The 15,360-nt window shown below is 42.5% G+C and overlaps 1 protein-coding gene across 3 annotated transcripts in view; it reads right to left on the bottom strand.

The window, feature by feature from the left end:
- WDR20 (WD repeat domain 20) overlaps positions 1-15,360 on the bottom strand; it is a 798,308-nt gene that overhangs the window by 191,496 nt on the left and 591,452 nt on the right. Inside the window, exon 4 of one of the 3 annotated variants that reach the window (XR_006365229.1) lies at positions 8,590-8,669. The exons of the other annotated variants lie outside the window; for them this stretch is intronic. The gene's annotated coding sequence lies outside the window, so the exon portion shown is untranslated. The remainder of the gene's footprint in view (positions 1-8,589; positions 8,670-15,360) is intronic. 3 annotated transcript variants of the gene reach the window in all.

Here is a 15,360-nt window from a genome sequence, read left to right on the forward strand (position 1 = left end):
CCCCAGTCCTCGGCTCCGAAACCAGAGGGGTCGAGGCTGGAGGCATCGAGGCAGACCGTTCCGCCCTTGGCTCCGAAGTCCGTGGAGCCGATGGAGAAGTCTGCCTAGGTTTTTTTGGCAGTCGGTTCCGACAGACTGGTCGGAGCCGACGCTTTCTTCTTTTTTGAAGGAGAGGGAGACGAAGATAAAGCCTCCTCGAAGGATGGCTTGATTAACCCCTTAAGGATTAATTTGTTTTTCCTCTCCTGGAGGACCCTTGATGAGAAGGCGTGACACACGCTACATGATTCTTGTAGGTGCTTGGTGCCTAAACAGTAAATGCACGAGGAGTGGTCGTCCGTTATGGACATCTTAAAACCACACCTCGTGCATTTTTTAAACCCGGAGGGTTTATGCTCTTTGGACATGACTAATTTAGAAAAAAACACACCTGTCTAAAGAGAAACACCAAAACTTAATGGTTTAGAACAGAAATATAAAGTTTTTTTTTTTTTTTTTAAACACAATACAGATGTACAAGAAAAAATTCCACACAGAAAGAGAGAGTCAAGACCCTCTAACTTAAACGGGTACTTGACCCACAAATAAAACGCTAAGATAGCAAAAGCAACAGGGGAAGGCCCCTCTAACTAAAACGGGAAACCTTCCCTTGACGAAAAACAGAAATTCCTCAACAGAACTGATCAATACACACTCAAATCACAACAACAGCTGTTAAAACAGCTTTTGGGTTCAAAGCAAGCAAATTCCTGACAGGAAAAGCCTAAATAAATTAGTACTTAGCCCAGCCAAGTTGAGACCACGTCTAAGCTTGTAAGCGGCAAACGAGATCTGGGGGATTAGTGGTGGTGCATCCTGGGATAAGAAATAGCTCAGCCAATAAGAGGCCTCGCTCTATAGCATAGCGTGCCGAGTCGGAGCTGAGGGATCGGCTCCGAGCCCATTAGTACAGAATGTAGGCGAGATAGGATCACATAACATCTAAGGTTTACTGTACAAAGAAAGTCTTATATAAAACCGCAAAGGCTAGACAGACCACACCTAGAAAGAATTACTACTAACTAGGCCTAAAACAGACCAACTAGAATGATAAGAAAACACAGTAAATGGGAAGGGAATACACACTGAAAGCTATAAGAGCTTTATAAACAATGCTAACTACTATCCTAGTTATCAAAAAACTTTTGAGAAATTTTTTAATGAAAATTTTGCTTATTTGGCCCGAGCTAAATCAGAACCCTCTGATCTGTTGCAGTGGCAAACTAGATCTGGGGTAATTCACAGGTGCATCATGCGATAGGGACTTGGTCTTGAGTTATTTGAAGACCTCGAGCTTTGCAATTTTCAGTATCGGAGCCGAGGGATCGGCTATGAACCCATCAGTAAAGAATGAATGGTGAAATTGAACAACTTCCCATGTTTGCTTTACACTTGCTCAAAATATTTTTCATCCAATCCCTGTTCTTCTGACTGAAGATCAGAATCACAGAGAGAGAAAACTTTTTCTTTCCTGAAGAGGTAGGGAAAATAAAGCGGAAATTAACTGCCTATCAAATCCTAGCAAAATCTTCCTCATTTACTGAAACAAACAGGAGAAGTAAAGTTTTTTTCTTTTTATTTTCCTGGGAAAATCCCTGGAAAAAATTCTGACCTAAAGAGTGCATGCTATCCCAGGGCTCAGGCTCCATTTTGTAGTAGACCTTCAATCTCCCTTTCTCCAGAAACCACCAAGAGTGATTTTCCTTGTCTGTGGAGGACAACCCTGTAGCCATAGAGGACGTGTCTATCCCCAGCCTTTAGTAGCTGTAGATGCTACCAAAGGGACTGGGGAAAACTAATCTTGTTACAGTAGTGTCACCCATTAGAGAATGGGGGAAAGAACAAAGGAGACCAGTAAGTTTTCCACAGGTGTGGCTAAAAAGGAAGCACTGAAAATGGTTAGAAGTGCTTGACAGAGAACCTTATTAGGTAAGAAAACCACTAACAGCCCCCAAAAGCAATTTCCTGCCCCTAACACAACGCCTACAAAAATACGTAGCAACTACCGACAGAAAATATATTTTTTTACACAGTTTACAAGCATTCACACAGTAAACAATCTCCTGACAGCTGTGGCAGTCCTGACATAGGTTTCCTAGTTATAAAAAAAAACAAACAAAAAAAAAAAAAAAACAATTTCACAGAATAAAATGCAAGTTTTCCTCAGAAAAATAATGTGGAATGTTTTTTCCAATCTAACAGCTCCACATAGCCCACTAAAGGACTGCATATTGACTACAAGAAAGGGCTGAAGATTTTGGTGCTCTTTCTTTATATATGGAGCTTTGCCCAAACTCCTAACAGTTCAGAGTGAGTGGAAGGTGACTAAGCTTTGAAATGATGTCCAGTTGGTGGGGGTTGGGACTCAAGTGCCTTAGGCTACTGCAACAGTGATCTAATGCTCAACATCTGAAGGCTCTCAGTAATGCAGAGGGTTGGAGCATCAAATATCCATACACATGACCCGGATTTGATTATTGGCCTGGGCAATGGAGAAGCTTATCTGGTACGGAGAGCAGAAAAGTACAGTTGTGTACACTTACATGTAGATGTTCAAGTGTATTCACTGTTGCAGTCATTACATTTGGGTAATCTGCTGGCAGGTTGCCCTCAGTCAGCCTGAATTCGAAAGTCTTGGGTCCTGCGTCTCCTCTTCCATTACGTCAGGTCGTCAGGGGTATAAAACAGGCAGCCGACGCCATTTTCTTTAGTTTTTCTTGCCCCCCAAATGGGTAGCAAAAATATATATAAGCTATATATACATGCAACAATATAAACTTTACCTTCATCTACAAGCAAATACACCACAAAGGCTGTATAAAATAGCGAAGGAAAGAGAAACTCCAGAATAACAGGGGATGGCGGGCGGGTAACCTGGACTGCAACAGTGAATACACTCGAACATCTACATTTATGGTAAGAGTACACAACTGTACTATGTTCTTCATGTTTCACTGTTGTAGTCATTACATTTGGGTAGAATCCCAAAGCTATGGATGGGAGGCTGGAGCTAAACTGCATTAGGGGCGGCTATGAGGCCCTGCAGAACTGCAGTGGCAAAGCCTGCCTTGGACTTAGAGAGGCAAATGGCAATGCTTTATAAAAGTGTGAACATAACTCCAAGTTTCAGCCTCTAGAATGTCTTTGGTTGGTACCCCTCTGAGAAAAGCTGCTGATGTAGCTGCAGCCCTGGTGGAATGAGACCTAATGCCCTTGGGTACCTGTAGCAGAAATGAATGCAGTGGCTTGTCTGCTTTGAAATAGCCTTTCCCTCTGATCCTGCAGCAAATGTCACTAGTAACTGCTCAGTTTTTCTTAGAGCTTTAGTCCTCCTCAAGTAGAATCTTAGCTGTCTGTGTACATCCAAGGAATGCAGAATCCGCTCCCCCTTGGTTCTGCGGATTTGGATAAAAAGTTGGCAGATGAATAGTTTTGGTTAAGCGCCACACTGGAAACCACCTTAGGCATAAATTAAGGAGTGGTCCTGAGGGACACCCTGTCTGGGTAAAATATGATAAAAGGCTCCACAGCCATGAGGGCCTGTAGCTCTGAGACCCTTCTTGCTGAAGTACTTGCCAGGAGCAAAGCTGTTTTCCATGATAATAACTTTAGATTTGCAGTAGCAGCTGGTTCAAATGGAGGCAGGGTGAGCTTTTCCAACACATGATTGAGGTCCCATGCAGGGATTGGTGATGATCTGGGAAGCCTTAAAGTTTTGGCCGCTCTAAGATACTGCTTTAGCAAAGGGTGAGAAAAGACTGGTGGCTCTGTGTTGTAATAAGCCGAGATGGCAGAGGCATGGATTTTTATTGATGAAAAAGATAGGCCTTTGTCAAGCATCTCAGTCAAGTATTGTAAAATCTGAGGAATATTTGGCTCTGCTGTGTCAGTTCCTTGTACTTGGTTCCAAGCACAGAATCTCTTCCATTTATCAGCATAAGGTTTTCTAGTACTAGGCCTTCTGGCTTCCAAAATGACATCCATCACAGCTTTACTGAGAGGTGCTGTTTGAGTAACTACATGATCAGCCATGCTGCCAGGATCAGTGTTTGGAGCTGATTGTGCAGGATCTGATTGTTTTGCTGAGACAGTAAGTGAGGTATCTGAGGCAAGTACCAAGCTGGGAATTGAGACATATTCCTTAGGATTGGGTGCCAGTATTGGCGGGGCCAGTCCTGGGCAATTAATATCATCTTTGCTTTTTCTTGTCTGACTTTTAGTAGGACCTTCGGAAGGAGAGGCAGAGGAGGAAAGGCGTAAACTGACAGTTTTTTTTCCAACTGAAGGACAGGTCATCGACTTTCCATGCTTGTCTGTGATAAGTCCTTGTGCAGAATTTGTCCAGTTGATAATTTCGAGGAGAGGCAAATAGATCTATGTGTCTGGGCTCCCCCATTTCTTTATCATGCTGAAGACTTGTGGATCTAGTTTCCACTCGTGCGGATCCATAAGGTTTCTGCTTAAGTCGTCTGCCAGAGTATTTTGCTTTCCTGGCAGGAACTGAGCTTGAAGATGTACTTGGTAAGTCAAGGCTGTGTCCCACAGTGCCATGGCTAGTCTGCAAAGGGGGTATGAGTGTGTGCCCCCCTGCTTATGTACCACATAACCGTGGTGTTGTCCATCTTTATCAGTAGTTTTCCTGGATGAAGTAAGTCCTTGAAGGCCATCAGGGCATTTTGAACAGCTAACATCTCTTTTTAGTTGATATGCAGATGCATTTGTTTTGGGGTCCATATGCCCTGAATGCATCTTCCCACCAGGTGGGCCCCCCATGCATAGTCTGATGCGTCTGTTAAGGTTTGGCTGGCAGGGGGCAGAGTGAAAGCCCGTCCCATGTTCTGGTGACATGCCTTTGCCCACCAAAGAAACTCCTGTTGTAGACAGGGAATGAGAGGAATCATTGTTTCCAGACTGTGACAATGTTGACTCCATAAACTTTTTAGTTACCACTGCAGTTTCCTCATATGCAGTCTTGCATATGGAATCAGTAGAATGCAGGATGCCATGAACCCCAAAGCCTGCAAAGTTTGTCTTGCAGATGACTGGGTTTTTGTTGCCATCTGTTTGAAGTAAACAGTCAGTTGCCTTTGTTTGTCTGGCATGAGGAAAGCCATCTGGGCAGTTGTATTCAAGCTTGCACCCAGGAATGTTATATTTTGAGAGGGTACCAGTTGTGATTTATTTTGGTTTATTGTGTACCCTAGGCATATTAGAAACCTTTTCACAAACGCCAGATGCTGAAGAAGAATGTCCTTGTTCTCTGAACGAGACAGTCGTCCAAGTAAGGACAGATTTGTATACCTCTTTGTCTGCAAAATGCAATTACTGGTGCCAGGCACTTTGTAAAGACCCTGGGCGCAGCAGATAAGCCAAAGGGCAGTGCAGAGAATTGGTAATGCATAAAGCCAGCCTTGAAACGGAGGTGTCTTCTGCATGATTCCCTTACTGGGATATGCAGGTATGCCTCTTTTAAGTCTAATGTCATCAGCCAAGCGTTGTTGCCCAGCATGGGCAGAAGCTGCTGCAAAGTTAGCATTTTGAATTTTGGAGTGTCCAGGAATGTGCTCCAAATTGATAAATCCAGTATTGGGCGCCAGGCCTCGTCTTTTCTGGGTACCAAGAACAGTCTTGAATAAAACCTTTGCCCATTTTCCTGTTCTGGCACTTGCTGAATAGCCCCCATATCCATGAGGGACGTAACTTGTTTCTGTGCCTCTGCCCATTGATTTTTTGGCAGATCTGGCCAACCATTTGCAATTGGCAGTGTGTGGAAGTGGAATCTGTATCCCTGAGATACTATGTTTAACACCCACTTGTCCTGGGTTATTAACTGCCAATTTTGAGCATAACGTGCTAATTTTCCCCCTAAGTGTGCTGCCAAAAGATAAGTGCTTGGTGATGGCAGAGGGAAGTCACGGAGACTGTTTACTGTAGGGTTGTGCTTTATTTCCTCCAGATTTGGAGGTAGAAGCTTCCCATTTGCTTTGACCTGTAAGAATCCTGTGACTGGTATCTAGAACCTTTAGAGCGCCTGGATTTGCCCCATTGAGCTCAGTCGGACACAGGAAAGGACCAATTTTTTGTAGGCCAGTGTCTACTGAATTTTGGCGGCTGCACTTGTAAGAAGTCTTTTACAGTTTGCATAGACTTAGCTTTGTCTTCCATTTTGTTTAAAACCTCTTCTGCTTTAATACCAGAGTATCATGCTGTAAAGGTGCATCCAGCAATTTAGCTTTAACATGATCAGGCAAATTTTGCTCTTTTAGCCAGGCATGCCTCCTAATCACAGATCCAGTAACTGCGGCCCTGTAGGCCTCCTCTAAGGAATCAAAACCACATTGCAAAGTATGCTTTCCAACTTGTTCTGCTGCATGCAATAATTCCTGCAATTCTTTATTTTCTGTACATTCAGAAATCATCATTTTCTGTTTCAGTAATCCCATAACATGTTGATACTTGAGCATATGAAACTGGCAGTTTAAGGCCCTAACTGCCACGGTTGCAGATGCATAAACCTTCTTTCTCCATCTATCCAGAGCCCTGGAATCTCTGTCAGAGTGGGTAGGATTTTTTGCTGTTGAGGCCTTAACACCTTTTGGACCCTGTGAAACAGTTTCAGGGTCAGCAGCAGGGTTTCTAAATAAAAATTTGAGAGAGTCAGGAACCCTGTAATATCTGTCTGGCTTGCTAGGAGCCGGAGGTAAGGAGTCTGGAGTCAAGCTTGACTCTGAAAACACATCTACAATGTCTAAAACAGGAGGTATGGCTAAAGGCCTACGCTGAGGGAGAAGGAAATCCCTAAGCCTCTTTTTTGATTCTGAGAAATCTTGACTCTCCCAGTGAAAATGCTCCCTCAAAATATGCAAGGTTTCTCCAAAGGAATAATCTTCAGGAGGAGATGCAGATGGGATAAATTCCTCTGCATCAGAATCCTCATAGGGTGGTACAGATAATTCCTGATCAGAAGAAATAGATACCCGATTCATAATCAGTGTCTTGCCTAGGCCTCTTATCAGGAGGGGGTTGGGAACCCCTGATCAAGGTAATTAGGTCTTCAGCCATTTTGATAATCTGCTTTTTGGGCATAGTGGCCTGTGCACGTGGCTCATGCGTCAGCTTTTTAGCTTTAGAAGTTGCTTTTGTCTTTGATTTAGAATCTGGCGCCGGTTTTATATAAATATGTTGTGGCCTGAATACACCCTCAGAAGCTGGTGCCTGCTCAGCAGCTCCGGACTCATCTGAGGGAGAGAAATCTGTGGGTACAATACTTTGAGAATCTCGCAGTGTGCCGGAATCCACATGGGTCTCTGTAGAGACCTGCGACTCGAAAGTAGCGGGTATCAGGGGCTGCGAAAGCACCTCACTGTGTACCGGTGAACCGGCGACTGGCTTACAAGAAGCTTCGTCGGTTTTGGATCTCGACAGTTTGTCTCTGTTCTTTTCTTTGCATTTTTTGTAAACTCCGGTATTCGGATTGCTATCCGGTGACATTTCAGGATAGTTAAATCCATTTCCAAAATATTTTAAAGCAAAGATATACCGACGCTTAATAGTGCATTGGTTAAATCTAGCACAAAACCGACAGCTAGGCACGTTATGATCAAGGCCTAGGCAAGGAATACAGTATAAATGGAAATCCTTATGAGATATTTGCTTCCCACAAGTAATGCAATTATTAACTTTTACTGACATCGGTATGGAGCAAGAAAAAGTTTCCCCAACAGGGTACTTAGCTTTAGTGAAGACTTCGGTTCTGTAACTCGAATTTGAAAATTTCAGGAGTCGGCCAACTGGCACTTGCGAACGGCTTCTGCTTCGGGCACTGCACGGCAAGAAAGACTAAAGAAAATGGCATCGGCTGCCTGTTTTATACCCCTGCTGACCTGACGTCATGGAAGAGGAGACAACAACCGATGCAGGACCCAAGACTTTGGAATTCAGGCCGACTGAGGGCAACCTGCCAGATTACCCAAATGTAATGACTGCAGCAGTGAAACACGAAGAACATGTGGCCAACACCTTGCCCATGTACACATCCCACTGGAGAAGCACCACATCTAGGTCAGACTGCAGACTTTGACTCAATGCAATGAGGATGGACATAGACATATAAGTATGTTAGGACAGCACTGCTGTTTAGCTGGGCATAGTGGGTATCTGGAAGTAAACATCCAAGTGGGAACCTAATACAGCAGGTAATCTGCCATAGCTGCTGAGAAACAGGGAAAGGGCTATAAAGAAACAGTCCTGGCTCACTGCAAGATTACTGTCCACAATCCTTGACACTTATCTGCTGTGTCAGGTTATCTTCAGTTGCTGGGAAGATACCTTGATGATGACAAAGATGAAGGAGCCAAATACTGATCTCCTCTGTGCAAATGTTAGACAAAAGCATTTCAAAATAAATTACTATAAAAAGTAATGAAATAGAACACTTACCAGCCCCTGAAAGGTCAGTAAGGCAAACTACTGGCTATGGGAAGTATATATGAATGACTAACAGTTTCAAAGCAAAAATAACAACTTAGGACAGCATAAGGCAAACACTACCTTTATATACAGGTGCGTACCAGCAGCATACCATCATCTCAATGTAGACGCTATCTCACAACAGTGGAACATTCATAGTGCTGGAAAAAGGCAGATAAGGAAGGAAGTCACTAATAAGTCCAGAAGCCCGTAAGTCTGTATGTTGCAATAATGTAGAGTTATCCTCAAAGTGAGACAAATCCTTATTTGCTGCTTTGTCCAATTTCTTAGGCACTTAAAAACTAGAAGCTGTAAACAATTAAGATTAGCTCTTTATATAGGCTCCTACCTGGACGCCATGAATGGGGAAGCATGGTACCTGACACTTATTCTTAGCTTTTCTATCAGTGGCTGGAATGGAGGTGGAAATCTCTCAGACATTTTCCCTGTCTCTAAGAACAACATAATTTACTTTCTTTACATAAAGGAGACAGGCTCTACAGTTCATTTCAATAATAAAACAGAGTAGTATTATGACCCTCGTAAAAAGTTGTTTCTTGTTACTTTTCAACACAAAAGAGGGATGTTCTGGCATGACAAGAGGACAGAATGAAACGGGCATGGATTGACTGTCACCAGAAGTCGTCCCCAACCCAAATCAACTTCTGTCAAACATTAAAGATTCTTATGGACTGATTAAATATAAAGCCAAATAGGGGAGGACTATGAGTATTTAATTAAATTCAGAAGTGCAGTAGGAATCGGGTCACCAGAAGTTAAGGGTTTTCTAAAATGGCATCTTAAAGAAGTCTGACTGCCAAGTCCTTCTGAAAATCAGGCATGAAAAAGGCAGTCCCTGTATTTTCAGAGTTGTTCTGCATGAAAACAATCAGCACTGCCTGCCTGATACAAATTAGGGCTTTATTCCACTTTCAGCAACTGCTGCAAAGGGGTCAGAGGACCATATAGGGATCTATGGCTCACATGACAGATTTCAGCCTCAAATTTAAAATGAAAATGCTGAGGAAGAGGTCAAATACCTAATAATAAATGTCATAGACTTTCTCAGGGTAAGATGTAAAGCAGGAAAATTATCTGCACTGCTGCAACCTGAGTTAGGGAATGGACTCAAAGAATTGGCGGGGGTGGGGGAAGAGGCAAATACGCTTCCTATTTACCACAGGTGAAAGGCTGAAGATGGGTCCCTACACAAGAGACTTCACTCAGTGGAGGCTGGAGTCCTTTACATGCACAAAATTGGAATCTTCTAAACATAACTCATTTAGCTACATGACAATAACTGATGACATGGCAAATGCCATCAGTGGTTACACATAAGTAAGAAACAGAATTTAAATAGATAATTACTAATAATATATTCTGCATTCCATCATTAGACATGCCCCAAAACAGCATTTAGAGTACCGTCTGGTTTGGCAAGCTGCCTAATCCATTCCAGTAATAAACCATGAATGAAGAAAATCTGAAATTACAGTCCTGCAAGGAATGTTCACTGTGCCATGCCTTACCCCCAAAGTTGAAATACAGCAGTTGTGTATACTAACTGTACAGGTAATTGCTACTACAGGTTAACATGAAACATTACACCTCCACCAGGTATATCAGGGGGTCAAACATTTTACGTTTTTTGTTACGCACATACAGATAAATGCACATCTTTTTAATGTCACCAATGAATTGTTAAGAAAAGAAAAAGTACATTGGTAGCCCAACAAATTCTGTAGCCACAGGGCTTAAATACTGAGTTGAATAAGAGATTTCTTCTTTAATGAGTTTAGGATCTAGGTTTCTCCTCCTCTTTTGTTCAATTGATGGAGCAATTAAGTATCTCTTCATTTAAACATGGTGCCTTTCTTAGTTCTGTAACCACTAAAGGTGTCTGCTGAGACACCAATCAATTTTTACACACTTACATTCTAGTCAAGTTTTAAGGAATTCTAATTTTCTGTAAAGAGAATGCTTAAACATGTAGAACAAGTGATGGAGGTGTGCTAGAAGAGGCTCGAGTTCATACCAGCATTAATGGTCTTACCTGTAAGTGCGGAAAGGCGGCAGGTGTATTAGGACATGCATGTAGAACAATGTGAATCTCTGTGATGTCAGTGTAGACCAACTAAATGGGGAGAAAAAAAGCATGCAGAGTCTTTGCTATAGGTCGGTCACGATTCTCACGAGAAGACAGGAGGGGTTAGAACTGTACAGCTGGTGATCAACTAGGGAAAAGGAAGTAAACTACAATTGTGTAAAATCTTACCACAGTAGTAGATATCTTTCTCTTCACTGTTACAGTATTCATAACAGAATGGATCTTCTGCCAAGGACAGCCCAATGTTCAACCAGTATACCAAAGCCTTAGTATTTACAGGCACGGTATGTCATACGTATGGGCCCTGCACAAGGCATAGGGCATAAAGGTAAAGTACAGATGTATGCACTCAACTGAAAAAGCCCCAGGAAGAACACATCACTAGGGCCAAGGAAGGATATGTGCATAAAGGAGGAGAAAAGGAAGAAACCCCAGCCAGGAGAGCAAGCAAGATCAGGTTAGAACAGAGGAGGAAGGCGGGAGGAAGCGAATACTGCAATAGTAAAGAGGAGAATGTCTACTGTTATGGTAAGATTTTACACAACTGCACTATGTCTTTCCATATTGCTGTTGAAGTATTCAAAACAGAAGGGAGAGTACAAAAGCTCAAGAAGAACCATGGGAGGAGGAAGGGGCAGAACAGCCCTCCAAAGACCCATGCAAGATAGCCCTGGCGAAAACAGCCAAAGTCCTGGAAATAACCAACTTGTAATGTTCATTGAAAGTATGAAGAGAAGACCAAGCAGCCTCAAGGATGGAATTGGTGTCCAACACCTTGAAAAAGGCACCAGAGAAGGCAACAGCTGTACTAGAATGAGCTCTTACTGAACAGGAAAGATATTTACCATGAAAAGAATAGCAAAAAGAAATGGCCTTAGAAATCCACGAGTAGACGGTTTACTTAAATACAGGCAAACCCAACGATCTGGGATGAAAGGAAACAAAAAGCTGCTCAGATTTGCAAATATCCTTAGTCTTATCTAAATAACATTGGAGTTGTCTATGCAAATCCAACTCATTGACCACCTTGGATATAAAAGGATTAATACGAAGAGACATAGTGTCTCTGGGGAAAAAAAAATAAAATAAGGAGGAACAGCCACGACAGCTCAGACACTCTTAGCAGAAGTGAAGGCCAAAAGAGCAGCCTTCCAAGTAGAATGCTGTAAGGAAGCTGAAACAGCAGGCTCAAAGGAAGCCTAAATCAATTTGTCATGAACAACATTAAGGTCCCAGGAAGGCAGAAGGCTTCCTGGGAAGTCTGATATGAAGGATGACTTTAAGAAACTGCTTGATCACAAATCTAGAGGCCAGAGGAGAAGCTAAAGCTAGACAGGCAGAAATGGCTGACAGGTTAACTTTAACTGAAGAATATGGTAACCCAGCATGGAGTGGATCACACAAATAGCAGAGAACCATAGGAACCAGAACAGATAAATGATCTTGGTTTTGGGAGAGGCACCAGACAGAAAATCTTTCCCATTTGGACAAGTATGATTTCCTGGTAGTGGGCTTCCTGGCCTCCTGCAAGACCTGAAGTACATCCTCAGAAAAGAGGTGCCTAAAAAGTATCAAAACCCTATCACCCACAGCATCATCTGAAGAGTGGACAAGTGAGGATGGATAAAGATTCCTTACCTTGTGTGAGTAGATCCACCCAGTGAGGTAACTTGCGGTGATTGGCCCCGAGTAAGAAAGAAAGGGGAACCAGTGCTGGCTGGGCCTAAAGGGAGTCACTAACAAGGTTTTGGGAGAGTCCTATTTGATCTTGTGCAAGACTCTCAGAAGCAGAGGAAGGGGAGGGAAGGCATATAGAAACATCCCCTTCCAAGGAAAAGATAGGATATTCACTTTCCTAGCCAGAGGACTTGGGACTCTCGAACAGAATAGAGGAAGTTGTCTTTTCAAAGGGGAGGCAAAAAGATAGAATAGTTGCATCTTACCATAACCATAGATGTTCTTCTCTTCCATGCTGCAGTATTTGTAAACTTTTTTCATTTTCCACAAGGACATGGTATCTCTTTGTACTAACCCTTCCTTCATGCCCAAGGTGGTCAATGACTTGTCCCTAAAGAAATCCATTCATCTGCCCACCTTTTTTCCTAAAACCTGACCTAAAACTATTCCTACTAGATGAAGTAGTCTCGTACTTTAACTCAATGTCTTGCTATCCTGGATAACCATGCTCCCAAACATACTAACAGAACCAATAATAAAGCAGCACCATGGTTGTCCAATGATATGAGACAAAAAATTATTTGCAGAAACAAAGCGTAGGCCTCCTGGAGAACCACTAAATCCTCAAAAGACCACCTCAAATATAAACAGCTAAGAAATTATGCAAAAGTCCATGCTAGACAAAAAAGCTACTACTACTGTAATCTGCAACAAAAGCACCAAAATCATACACAAAAATTTTGGTCAGGTATACATAAACTTCTCCATCCAGGACAATCATCTGCCCCTACCCCCTTGACTACCCTCCAAAAACCTCCTAAAATCATTGCTGACACCTTTAACACTTTCTTTATAGAAACCGTGCAATCCCTTGCCAAAAAACTCTCTCCCAATACCCCAAGTTCCACCAATCCCGCACCCAATAACAACACCCCCATTCAAGTTTGACCCAGAACCAACATCATTTATTAGGTCCCTACTTAAACTAAAACCCACCACTCTTTCAGCAGACCTATTACCCACAGAGCATCTCCAAAAAGCCTCTAATAAAATAGCATACCCCATTTCAATATTAATCAATAGGACTATTCTCTAAGCTTATATCCCCCTCCATCTGGAAAATCTCCCACATTACTCCTCTCCATAAAGGGGGAAATTCCACTGAACTCTCAAATTACAGGCCTATAGCCATCCTGTCACCCTTGGTTAAAATAATGGAAAAATGTATCCATAAGCAATTTCTAGCCTATCTTAATCAGAACAATCTCCTAGCCCCCTCTCAACATTGATTTAAACCTTGCCATAGTACAACCTCAGCCCTTCTCTCACACAATAAATCAAAACCATAACAAGCTCTCTTCAGCCCGCTTCCTAGACCTATCCAAGGCATTTGACATGGTAAACCACCAGCTACTCTTAGAGACACTAAAAACACTCTCCATAGATAACCTAGCAATTAGCTGGTTTCATTCTTATTTAAGTGGCAGACAACAAGCTGTACTACGGAAAGATCACCTATCGTCCCTTTTACCAATCACCCTTGGAGTCCCCCAGGGATCAATATTAGGTCCCCTCCTATTCTCCATTTTCATTAATGACCTGCATAAAGTCATCCCAGATGCAACGTGCAATTCAGTATGCAGATGACTCCACCTTAATCTGCATACTGACTTGCAATCTTTATCCCAAATCACTTTCAACAAAGCAGAGAACTGGCTCACCGGCCGCTGTCTACTATTAAACCCAAATAAAACCAAATTGTTACTCTTCACCCCCACTCGCAAGGTCCCCTTACCACCTCTCACCATAACATCTAACAATGGTGCCATAATTTCCCCAGAACCTTGTACTAAACTACTAGGAGTAATCATTGATAACCTTAAGTTTGATGCTCACACCGACAAAACTATTAAAACAGTTAAGAAACTAGGCTCTTTATACAAGATGAAACAATTCCTAACCCCAACTGCTAGGACTGTGATTGCCCGTAAACATTTGCTATCAACCCTTCTTTATGCCTCGCCCATCTTCGTAAACCTAAGCAAATCAGACCTCAATAAATTTACTGCTGCTACAATAATATTGGGGTTCCTATCACGTAATCGAACTTCCAGAAAGTCTAACACCAGAAGTTCAAACTTGGAAGTTTGAAAGTTGAAAATGTCAAAGCCGAGGAAGTCCGAATTCTTTCTCAGGGAAAGAATTCGGTTGGACGTTTCTGCGGCTTCGACATTTTCTCCACTGTGGTGCGAAAGTTACAGAACGGGTTAAGTGTGCGATTGTGATGGACATTGGGGTTAGGGTGCGGGTAAGGTAAGTGTGCGATAGTGGCAGACTTTAGGGTTAGGGTGCGGGTAAGTTAAGTGTGCGATAGTGGCAGACTTTAGGGTTAGGGTGCGGGTAAGGTAAGTGTGCGATAGCGACGGACCTTAGGGTTAGCGTTAGTGCATAAATAGTTGTGTATGTAAGGTTTAGTGTAGGTTTATAAGGCTTTTGGTGTGCTTGTGTTGTGTGTGTGTTTTTCGGAACAGCAAATTTTTTCCCCAGGGAAACAATTTGCTGTTCTAGTGTTTCGATAATATCACATTTTGATCTTCCAAATTCGAACTTACGGTGTTCGAAATTTTGGAAGTTTGATTACGTGCTATAGACCCTAATATTGCCAGATTAGCCACAGGATCAGCTTATAGAACCCACAACTGTCAAAACCTTAAATCGTTAGACTGGCTAGAACTACCCTACCGACTTCAGTATAACCAACTTATAGTTGTTCACAAAATTCTCTACCAACCAAACAGTACACCCATACCGAAAAATATTATCACCCCCTACAGTAACCTAAAAGTTCTCCACTCTTCCAGCAGAATGCTAGTACAACTGTTAAATCCAACAATTCAGCTGGTGAATCATTATTCTCCAACTCTGCTGGTAAAATCTGGGACTTACTTCCTGCAGAAAGTACAGTTGTGTACACTTACCATAAATGTAGACGTTCGAGTGACTTCACTGTTGCAGTCATCACTGTTGGGTTCTCCCCTGCCGGTAGGCAGTCCTCTGTTGGCCAGAAT

The sequence above is a fragment of the Protopterus annectens genome, chromosome 6.part0, assembly GCF_019279795.1.
Source record: "Protopterus annectens isolate FY-2018-M chromosome 6.part0, PAN1.0, whole genome shotgun sequence".
Taxonomy (NCBI): domain Eukaryota; kingdom Metazoa; phylum Chordata; order Ceratodontiformes; family Protopteridae; genus Protopterus; species Protopterus annectens.